Source organism: Mirounga angustirostris, unplaced genomic scaffold (assembly GCF_029215605.1).
Source record: "Mirounga angustirostris isolate CCGP_5_RB_7025 unplaced genomic scaffold, mMirAng1.0.hap1 SCAF_14, whole genome shotgun sequence".
Lineage (NCBI taxonomy): Eukaryota > Metazoa > Chordata > Mammalia > Carnivora > Phocidae > Mirounga > Mirounga angustirostris.
In genome coordinates, this window is record NW_026991722.1 from 12,627,743 (window position 1) to 12,640,256 (window position 12,514).

The following is a 12,514-nucleotide window of genomic DNA, read 5'->3' on the forward strand; positions in this document are numbered from 1 at the left end:
TGAATATAAATTCATTTCCTTCCTTATAGGCTGGATATTCTGCCATAGAAGAAAACCATCTTAGTTTCCTTGTGTAAGATAAAGAAGAGGAGAGGACCACCCACCTTGAAGATGTCAGGATTTTCCACTTTGCTCATTTGGTTGGTAAGTGCTAACTCACCACCCTCAGAAACCTCTAGCATGGCCTTATGGATTATCCTGGAGACCACAAAGCCTCTTCCTGCAGTTATGTCAGACAAGTTAGCCCTCGAGGGGTCCAAGACATTGGCATTCCCAAAGCCGCCAATATGAAAGTTACATCTTCATGAAACTGGTCAAGTCCGAGCGGGGGCAGGTGCAGAACCACAGCTGTGTCAGTCATGTTGGCCGAACCTATCCAGTCCTTCAGTTTCTCCTTGGCAACCCATGGGAAAAAAAGCAGGAAGCAAAATATGAAAAAAAATTTTTTTATTTTTTTATTTTTATGTTAATCCCCGTACATTACATCATTAGTTTTAGATGTAGTGTTCCATGATTCATTGTTTGTGCATAACACCCAGTGCTCCATGCAGAACGTGCCTTCCTCAATACCCATCACCAGGCTAACCAATCCTCCCACCCCCCCTCCCCTCTAGAACCCTCAGTTTGTTTTTCAGAGTCCATTGTCTCTCATGGTTAAAATATGAAAAATTTTAGTTAGAAAAAATTATACGCAAATGTGAAGCATTCGAAAGGCTGGATGTGAGGTTCTGAATAGGTCAGGCTACTTTCCCTTGTCATTTTGGAAAGCAGGTTCTATAAGAATAAGTGGCGAGGGGCGCCCAGGTGGCTCAGTCATTAACCGTCTGCCTTCGGCCCAGGTCATGATCCCAGGGTCCTGGGATCAAGCCCCACATGAGGCTCCCTGCTCAGCGGGAAGCCTGCTTCTCCCTCTTCCCCACTTGTGTTCCCTCTCTCACTGTGTTTCTGTCAAATAAAATATTAAAAAAAAAAAAAAAAAAGAAGTGGGGAAAACGCAGCTGTGTGCGGGAACTGCAACTGAAGCATGTGAGCCCTGGAATCTCTGCCTTGACACACCATCCCAGAGTCATGTGGGAAAAAATAAATCATCACAGGGAATTGCTACTTTCTTCCTTTTATGACCCTCTATAAATAGCACAACATGTATTATAATTGCACACTTTACGTAAGTGCCTACACTCTTCTCTCATTCACATTAAAAAGACACCTTTGAGGGGCGCCTGGGTGGCTCAGTCGGTTAAGCGTCTGCCTTCGGCTCAGGCCATGAACCCAGGGTCCTAGGATCAAGCCCCCCATCGGGCTCCCTGCTCAGCGGGGAGCCTGCTTCTCCCTCTGCCTGCCACTCCTCCTGCTTGTGCTCTCTCTCTCTCTCTCAAATAAGTAAATAAAATCTTTTTTAAAAAATACACCTTTGGAAACTGAGATCCTCTGATTTTGATGACATAAATTATAATTCTAAACTGACCAATTTCTTTTCTACCTCAACTCAAACCAACATTCTCACTAGTCAGGCATCTGAAGACACTGAATTTATATCCAAGCAACATTTGTAAATGATTAGAATGAAATAATCTTAAATTTGAAAGAGACCTTCGAGAAGCGTCTCTCACAGCATTGGCGCCACCAACCAGCACCCACTTGAGAAGCCCTTGTGTCAATGGTTCACCTCTATAAAAACAGCTGGGCTCCAGGGTTGCCCAGCTCGGCTTGCAAGAAAGGCCCTTGCCATTTTGACCATAAACCTCCTTCCCTGTAATTCCCACCTATTCGTTTTAGTTCTCACTCGGGGAGCCACACATTACCCATTCCTTCTTCCCCAGGGCCACGAAATATTGTAAGACAACAAACATGCTCCCTAATGCAGAGCCCCTTTCCTCCTTTCCTCTTCACAGGGCACCTTCTCTTGCTTCTCCTCATTCCAGGGGTCCTTGCTGGGAGGAGGTTTAAGTGTCCCATGGCTCCTTTAGACTGTGTTGGGGATGGAATCTATCTGGGGTTAGGCAGACCACACACCAACCAATACAATCTCGAGCAGAAAAAAAACTTTTTTGCATGGAATTGACATCCATCATATACTGCCTTCAACTCATACTCATTTACAAAACAGGGATGACTGTCCTCATGCACAGAGATGAATTAACATGACGTATCATAACAGGAGAAAAGTGGTTGACCATAAAGACCTACTAACTGCACCCCATTCCCTCTTTAAGATCATTTCATCCAACTGTGACTGTACTTCAGAATCTGCTTACTTCTCAGAGATCTTAACATCATTCTAAAATGTTCCAATTTTATGATTCATGTCAAGGATATTGAAGTACACCACAAAGTATTGACAGTGTAATCATGTAGTTTATATTAGATGGATGCCATTTCACTGAACTTTCATGAAATTATCAAATTTAAGAGCTAAAAGGAACCATAGGGATCATTTACTGTAACGTCTTCATGGGGTGGATAAAGTGAGGTTTGGAGAGATTAACGCACTGTCCCACAGCCCTGTAGTGAGTTTGTGGCAAAAACCATGGTCAGATTTCAATGTTGCCACCTACATTCAGCATTCATGCATTGTCGAACCATGGGAAAGGAACTCTAAAATAATAATACTATCTGGCATTAATAATTTTTAATTAGCAATAACTCAAACCTCACTTATCAGAAAGGTTTTCCCTTGTCCAATGTAAAATAGATGCTCACTAACCCTGTCTTTTTCATGTCTGTCTTATTTTTCTTCACAGACTATAGCAATCATATTTCTACATTTGCTTATGTGGAAATATAATTATACATAAGAACTGAGATTTTGATTTTCAGCCATGTTCATACAGCATCTGAATAACTTAAACACCAAGCCGGAGCGGGCTGAGAAGCCAGGGAACTGGGCTCTCGTGGCATCACCGACATGAGTAGCTATGAAATACTGAGCAAATCATGGCTTGGTCCCCAGGTTTCTTGCCCCTGATGGGCTGCCACTCCCAGCATGGTCACCTCACAGGACCAGTAATGATCCTTGCCACCAGGGATGAAGAAAGAGTAAAGGGGAGGATGAGAAGTCCAGCCAGAGAGAAACAGGTGGGAGGGACGTGAACTTGAGAGATGCATAAAATGCAGAAGCGAAGGAGGAAAGAAAGGAGTTTAAAGAAAGCTGCAGGGACTAGATCCTTTCGATGCTGGGAGCAAGAAGACACCGTCACAGTGTGGAGCAAAACATCCACATGGGGCTCAGGGGAAAGTACCAGAGAAGGAAGCACAGGGAAAAGCCTGAGCATTGAGTTTGTATGTTTGGGCCTTGGGTGTTGGTGGAAATTAATTTAGTTGGTTGGCAGCAGGTCCAAAAGAGATGTCAATGTGTAATATTTTTTGAAAAAAGTATATGTAAATCAACAACCAGCCATGAGGACTGAAAGAGGAAATGTGGTGACGGCTTTGAAAGCCTAAAATTTTTTTTTTAAAGATTTTATTTATTTATTTGATACAGAGAGACACAGCGAGAGAGGGAACACAAGCAGGGGGAGTGGGAGAGGGAGAAGCAGGCCTCCTGCGGAGCAGAGAGCCCGATGCGGGGCTCGATCCCAGGACCTGGAATCATGACCAGAGCCGAAGGCAGACACCCAACGACCGAGCCACCCAGGTGCCCCAAGCCTAAAATTTATACAAATAGAAGCAACACATCCTAGCACAAGGACATGTCCTTCATTTGGGGCTTCTGATTCTTTTTTTCAAGTGGACATAACACTGCATTAAGTAGTCACGTAAGTGCTTATTTTAAAGCTCCAAGCCTTCTGCATGGAATCCTCAAGCAGAGCCTTTTCTTGTGGCTCTGTCTGCAAAGGCCAGTGGTTTCCCTGTCCCAGGACGACATCCCCGCTGGGTAGCAGGATGACCACACTCAGGTGGCCCTCGGCGGCGGGCACTGTGAGGACCTGCGCCTGGGGCTCCTGTACGGAGACCATTCTCAAGTGCCCTTGTGGTTGCATTATCCGCTGGGCTTTGCTCTGGGGCTGTAAAAGTAAAACCAGGGAAACAACATAGCCAATTTCTTCTTATTGTTCCATTTAAGGCATGGGAAATTCACATTTATATTCATCCTCCAACGTTGCCTACATTGCAGTGACCAAAATGAAATCTATGTCTCTTTCCACAGAAATATCTGATCACTATCGTGATGATTTGAAAGGAAGAGTCACCTCAACAAAGCAGCCGCTGAAGGACAAAATGTCTGTCTCTCAATATGTTCTTTTCACTCAACTGGATGTGGTTGATGCCCAGAAGCAGTTAATTCACTTCAAAGAACTGGGAAATGTGCACCAAAAGATCTTATCAGGAAAACTTTTTAAAAGTCAGATAGATCCTTTCAAGAACATAATTTAGAAATCTTTCCAGATCAAGTAAAATGTGACTCATCTGGACTAATCTGCAGCATTGAGGTGCATGGTACAAAGTAGTCACAAAACAGCTAAGAATGTAAGTGAGCTAAGTAGCTAAGTGAGTTCCATATAATGAGACCACTTTAAGGAAATCTAGTTGTGACCCCAACCATATTTTGTTTTTCTCTATGACATGCTAGTGAACATAACATAAAGATACTTGCATTGTGTATGTAAACCAAAGGGACCAGATTTCACTAGAAATTAAAGATTCCAATTGATTAACTGTTTCCTCTAGCAGATGTGCTCCTTTTTGGGTATGCTTACCCCTCAAGTATCTCTCTATGAATCCTGCTAAAATCTCCACTGCATTTTCCTTATACTGGGGTCCCCCAACTGGGCTGATCCTTGGAAGGACCTACGGGGGCTATTTAAAAAATGCAAATACTCAAGCACTTTTTGCAAATCTTCAGGAACGTGGCCCTGGAATCTGCATTTTTAAAAAACATCAGCAATAAAAAAGAACATAATTTCACTATGTGTTATGACCCCAATATGTGATGGTAATATTCTTTAGAAAGAGAATACTAGATACTTCCAGATGTGACTGATGTGTTGGGCTAGAGGGTTATTTTTTTTCCTTAAAGTCATTCACTATTCCTTTTGCATAAAAACATTTTATTCAGAACTATAAACCCTCTTTATTTTTATAGTTGACTATAACAGATTTTAAGTTGACCAACAATTTCAAGCATTTGAGAGAATAAACACATTTGATAGTTTAGGGACTGAATTATCATATACAAATTCATTCTTTTTTATTAAATGACATGTCTGATTTTGGGTGCAGCCTGATATCTTGGACACCTTCGGGGCACTAAGAAAAGCTGAAGAAAAGAAAACTGGAGGTGGGAGCAAGACAGCACACCTGGAAACTTTTATTGTGATTGTGAATCTTGTTCTCTGGTTTGGCTTTGCTTAAGATCACACCCATTTTACAAATGACCTGACGATTAGTTCTGAAAGTGTTGATTCCTTGTTCTCCATCAACTGCCTCATTTCCAGTTTGCAGTTAGTGAATTCTTTAATAATGATTTAAGTTTAGCCCAAAGCCCAAACCCACTTTAAACAATTCCAAGGTCTATATTTTATACCACTTCTTCATTTTACAACTGGAATGCCAAAAGTAGTCTCTATTTTCAGAAAGGGTAAAAATACTATGGAGAATTTAAAAGAAAGGTTTAGTAGCAAAACCAACATTTTGTAAATCCAACTCTGCACTTAGTTGAGTATGTACTTAGGACAGTCGCTTAGAAATTCATTACCTGCCTAAAGCCAGAAATAATGTAACGTATTTTAAGGGCAAAACTGTTGAGGATTGCCTTGAAAAGAAAAATAAATTAAGACAGGAGACTACTTCATCCAACCCGAAAGCCACTGCTTCGGTGTGGTCTTTCTGGAAGGCACAGCAATAGTGTTAACCAGCACCTGATGATGGGGTGCCATGAGGCTGTTGGGTGATAAGGGTCTGCATTTCACCTTTGGGGAGAGAAACACACCTGATGAACCATGGGATAGGAATTATTCCCACTGGCATTAGATGAGACAGTAGATGTAATAAATGTGAAAGACTCAGAACAGTCTGGTGTAGATGAAGTGTCATTAAGGTATTCATCATCAGCACCATCTAACAGGAAAGGGGGATTTTAAAAGTTAGGAATCCTGTTGAAGTTAAAAAAACGATTTAATGTATTTGACGATTAAGTTACCCAGTTAAGAGGCGGTTTAGAGATCCTAACACATTAACCATTCAGCCTTGGCTTTCCTGTGACCTTTCTCCTCCTACCACCATATGCTGAAAACATGAATGTCAGAGTAGGTAGTTTTGCAGATCACCACTGTCACCTGACAACAAGTTTCTGCTCAAATCAAGCAAAAGAAATCACTGGGAAAATGGCAGAAGAAAGATTTTATGCTTTTTATGCCTCCTTACTTCTCAATAATAAAATTAATAAGAAACTCGTGGTTTTTCATTTTACGAAATTAAAAATGTCTTTAGATTGTCAACAAATGATTTTGAAACAACCAGTTATTCACATGGAAAAAAGAAAGAGCCTTCACTTTTATTTCACTTCCTACATAAAAGTCAATTTGAAGTGGATCATAAACCTGAATGTAAACACTAAAATAATAAATGGAAAAGAAAACAAAAGAGAATATCTTTGTGACCCTGGGATAAGCAAAGCTTTCTTAGAGAGTATACAGAAAGCATAAACCATAAAAGAAAAATATTGATAAATTGGACTTCATTAAAATTAAAACTTCTGCTCATCAAAAACACAGTTAAGAAAATAAATACACAAGACACAGACTGGGAGAAAATATTAGCAATATATGCATCTGACAAAATTATTTGTCTTGAGAATATGTAAAGAGTTCCCACAACTCAAAGATCAAAACAATCCAACTGAAAAATCTTTATAAAGAAAGATATATTAAGGTCCAAGAGACATGAAAAATGATAGTTGATGTCATTAGTTATCAGAGAAATGTGAATTAAGGCCACGATGAGACATTACTACAAACCCACTGAAATGGTTAAATGAAACATATTTACAACACTAAAAAATTGGAGAGGATTTGCAGCAACTGGAACTTTCATACGGAACTGGTGAGAGTATAAAATGGTTCAGCCACTTCGGGAAACTATTTGCCAGTTGTTCAAAAGTTAAACACGTCTCTAGATCAGGACCTAGCAATTCTCCGTCTCTAGACTAGGACCTAGCAATTCTACTACTAAGTACATGAGAGAAATTAAAAGATATGTACACAAAATGCCTTTTACAAAAATGTTCACAGCAACATTTTCATCATAACCCCAAACTGAAAACAACTCAAATGTCTATTGACAGGAGAATGGATAAACACACTGTGGTAGATTCATACACGGAATTCTACTCAGCAACAAAAAGGCACAAGCCATTGATACATCTAAAAACCTGAATGGATCTCAAAAATAATATGCTGAATGAGAAAAGCAGTTAACAAAAAAGTGCATACTATACTGCATTTATTTAGAAATTTAGAATAGACAGAACTAACCTCTGATGATAGAATCAAATCAATGGTTGCTTGGTGGCACAAAGGAACTTTTCAGGATGATGGACATGTTCTGTGTCTTGATATGCATTTGTCAAAACTGTCCAAGTATACTTTTTAAAATCGGAGCATTTCACTCAATGTAAATTATTACTAAAAGAAGAAAAAGATTGAGGAAAAGAAGTCTTAGATCCCTTACCTTTTGTCTTATTTCCAATCCATGAGTTAATCTGCATCCTGGCTTCTTCTAAATTATCTTTCAAATCCAAATTTTCAGGTTTCAGTTTATATAATTTTTCAATACATTCTAAATATTCCTATAAAGCGAGCATAGAAAAAGAAGAGACGTAGCAAATAAATTATGATTTTAATACATTTAGGCCATACATGGTAAAAATCTTACATAAATAAAGGCAGAAATATGTAAAATACAAGTATGCAGGACTAGGCCCAACTAATAAAAATATATACATTTGTCATATTTGAGGCATATAGTGAAGGAAAATTAACAAATTACTATAGGATGTTATTTCAATGACAAAGACATTTCTCTTTCTTCTCAGCCTCTGAGGGTGCACTGCATAATTAGGATAATCTGACAAGAGAATTAGTGTCCTCAGTAATTAGTGTCAGATATCTTGGGTTCCAAGATATCAATTCCTTCTTTATTACTGATATCAAAATTTTGTCAGTGTTGTTTTTAATCGTAACCTATGTAAAATGTATTATTTTTATGCTTCAACTGGACTCATCTGAAACATGATTGAACATGTCACAAATTAACATCTGAAAATTAGAATCCTAAACTCTTCTATATGAGATAAATGCATATATAAAATATATTGTATGTTCTCTACATAGCAATATCTATCTCAATATATACTACATCTTTTTATTTTCCTACAGTTTTGAAAACACAAACAGTACTAGAATAAATTAAATAAAGGAAGGAAGGAAAGGCTTCTACCTTACTTATGGAAACATGTTTTACTTTAACTCCCTAGGAGGAACTTCTGCAAACATCCCACTTGCCATGGGGACTTGACTGGACATACTGATTTCCAAGAGAAGTGTTTGAATGTGTGAATGGATCCCTGTTTCTTGTTCACACTAGGATGAGGTTAGAAAATACTTGAAAACAGGGGTGCCTGAGTGGCTCAGTCATTAAGCGTCTGCCTTCGGCTCAGGTCATGATCCCAGGGTCCTGGGATTGAGCCCCACATCGGGCTCCCTGCTCCGCGGGAAGCCTGCTTCTCCCTCTCCCACTCCCCCTGCTTGTGTTCCTGCTCTCGCTGTGTCTCTCTCTGTCAAATAAATAAATAAAATCTTTAAAAAAAAAGAAAAAAGAAAATACTTGAAAACAGGGACCTTGGTATCACCCACTTAACTATCAGCTGAGGTTAGACGAGGGGGTCCTTGGTTTGCATTAGGACATGAGATTTCAGGAAAAAAACGGAAACAAAGACTATTTGTTCCGCCATGTGGACATATTGAAAGTTTTGCCTTTCACGGACTGTGCCTGTCTGACAGTGAGACCATGCTCAGAGAGCAGGCACCACGACATGTCACCATCACCTCACGGCATGAAGGACAGCAACATATTCCATGCCCCTGGGCGGAGCTTGCCCCGTCTCCTCCACAAGATGGCCCCGGGCACACATTCCCATGGACGTATTACTTTTCGTAGAGGTGGCATCGGGGAAAATGTGTTTGCTATATTTTGTAATAAATAAGAATTCTGGGCAATGAAGTTTGGTCTTAGTAGCCCACCATAGATAATAGTGGGAAGGTCACATCTTCTAAAATGCTATAGACCTCCTTACATAAATGAAGGAATACATTACACTGGTTTTTTTTTAGAAATTACTAATATGGAAAAGAATTTAACAATAAAGCTTATAGGGGCTCCTGGGCGGTTCAGTTGGTTAAGCATCTGCCTTCGACAAAAGGTCATGATCTCAGGGTCCTGGGATCGAACCCCATGTTGGGCTCCTTGTTCAGCCAGGACCTTGATTCTCCCTCTCCCTCTGCTGCTCCCCCTGCTTGTGCTCTCTCTTGCTATCTCTCTCTCTCTCAAATAAATAAATAAAATCTAAAAAAAAACAACAATAAAGTTTATAAAGATAAGCCATCTTTAGTTACCTTCCCAAAAAATAATATAATTATATATTTTGAGCACTGACTATGGTCCAGGCACTTCTACTGTCTGGGTAGCTTTTGGGTTCCATTATGAAGTCGCTCTGATAAACTGCCATAAAAGAAATGAATACAGAAGTAGGAACTATATACATACCTTTGTGTTTAAGGAATTTGCAGTTCTTGTTAATTCATTCAAGTGAAACACCTACAAAGGGAAACAAAGAATTGTTTTCAAAGGCTATTGAATGCTACTCCAAGAGACCAGATGGTGAGAAAGGAAATCAACTTCTTGCCATGAATGTTAAGCTGTTTACATTTTTATGAACTTTCTGTTATTCATTGCACCTTTCTCTTATCTGTTTCTTAATTTTGTTCCACATGAAAATAAAAGATATTATCTCAAAGAGGAAAGGTGAGTTTGAAAAACAAAATCTTTCATGTGCTCTTAAGCAGGAATCTGAGTATTACAGTGTTAGGGATGGGGTGTAGACACTTACGTGTGTGTGTGTGTGTGTGTATTTACCTTTATAATCCCTGTGACAGAATGCAAGACAGGTTTAAAAAGGTGTTTAAAAATAATTCAGCCTTATCCATTTGTGTTGTCACTTTGTTTTGTTCATCCCTACATTCTCAGTTGTGAAACACTGTAGGAAGCCCATAAGTATTTGTTGAATGAAGAATGAATGATTGTGTGGATTAATGAATGGATCTTAACATCATTTGCAGGCGGTTAATACCATTGGTTACTCACCAGGCATGCAAAAATAACCATTAAATTCATATAGTAGGTAATTATTGCCAAGTTATGTTCACAAATGGTATCCAATTTGATGTTCACAGTATCCCCTCGAGATTCCAGTACCTTCTATCATTTTCTCCACAAAGAGTTAATAAGTTTCCTAAAGACCTATTGACTAACCCAAGGTGTAACCATAGTTTCCTAAGATCTTTATCAGAGAACAGCTGAAATAAAACATTGCAGCTCTCTTCAAATATTGAAAGGCTGAGTACATTTAACATGCTCTGTAGACATGGGATAAAGAAGTAGCTGATATGGAGCAGATATTTCAACTTTCTTAAAATACACATGCAAGAGGATATAACTTTTGTGTACATCTTTTAAGAACAGGAAAATGATAAAGGAGCCATGGTTATGGAGAGGTAGATTTTAGCTCAAGGCTAGGAAGAACTTTCTACAATGTTGAACTTTCTGAATGTTTGTTAAAAAGCTACTTCACTTGGGATGCCTGGGTGGCTCAGTCGGTTAAGCGTCTGCCTTCAGCTCTGGTCATGATCCCAGGGTCCTGGGATCGAGTCCCACATCGGGCTCCTTGCTGAGCAAGAAGGCTGCTTCTCCCTCTGCCTGCCTCTGTCTCTCTCTCTCTGATAAATAAAATCTTAAAAAAAAAAAAAAAAGCTACTTCACCCTCACCCTCTCAAGCTCCGCCTTATTGGAGGACTTCAAAGAACTGAGCAGCCTCTTGCCTGCTGGCTTCTAGTGGAGATGGAAGTGTAGAGTGGAGAGTGACTCCCGGCTCTGACCTGGCCTGGCAGTTTCCTTTATCATAGGACAGAACGGTTCCATAATCCGTGGACTCTGCATGAATGGCGCCCCCTGGTGTTGCTTCTGTAGTCCACCTCCTCCTCCTCAAAAGAAAGCGCAATTGTGTGCATCTGGCTGGGTCTTTGAATGCTGTAAGGGAGAATCATTAAGGGGATGAAAATACGAGGGATTTTTCTCCATTTTGTATGGGAAGGAGCAAGGAAAAAAAAAATTTGACCTCTTTGGGTCTCTGCGAACTCAGGTGCTTGGCTGCCAGAAGAGACAATAAATATTTCTGCTCCAGACTCTCTGCCTGACTTGTGCCCTCAGCACAGCGGGCCAGGCCGTGTCTCTGGTGGCAAAACCCGAAGTGAGCTGCGGTTTAGAAGGAGCCCCCGGTCAGCAGGTCGTCTCTTGTTTTGAAGGAGGGGTGACGGGAAGAGGTGACTCTACACATACTCATCCCACGACATGTAAAGCGTCCTTAGCATCCTCCTGTGCTCCTATTTCTCCCCTGCCACAAACAAGTATTTATTGAGCACCTACTGTGGGTAAGACATTTGGAACCTAGTCTACCAATGCACGGAAACAGGATAAAATTGAACAGAAGAGCTTTTACATTTAATTTTTCTTGAGTTTAAATATATCATTAAACTCAGAGTTTGACTCAGCTCTTCAAATTCATTTCCACTTTAAATTCTGACTGGGGAGAATCTTTGTTCCACTAGTTACTCATTCCCTCTATAATAAGCAGAGAGATAGTGAAGGCATGTTGACAGAGACCTACTAAGAACTATTTCTTCCAGTCACCCAGAGTCATTGGCTGAATTAAAGCACTTATGATCTCTTTGAAAATGTAACTGTATAGATTATAAATCCTTGAAAATATTCTTTATGTGACCCATCAGAGGAAGGCCCTGGGAGGATGCATATGGGTGGGAATGGAGGTGGGGATTCCCAATTCTGCTATGGGTCAGGTTTGCCTTGATGAGTGCCTCCCCTGTTTGCCCTTTGCTGTGCTCACTTATCCCCTGCCCCTCAGAACAGAGCTATGGGAAATCTTACTTTTTGAGCCCTTTTTGAAAGAGCCAATTTGATAAGTAACCTGAAGTGAAGGTAGACATTCTCCTATGTTTAGAGTTGGGCATCTATGGGCGATCTCACAGGAGAGTGCTTGAAATCACCACGTGATTGTCTTCTAGACATGGCTGAAAGTGTGATATACCTTTTCCATCTGAGATGCACCGGTGGCCTCTGGCCCCTAAGACAAGGGAGAAAAGAAGAGGTTCTCAGTGGTGTGGTCATAGCTCATCTCCTTAAAAACATCAAAGCAGAACTGTGCATTTGCTTCACTGAGTGCTTT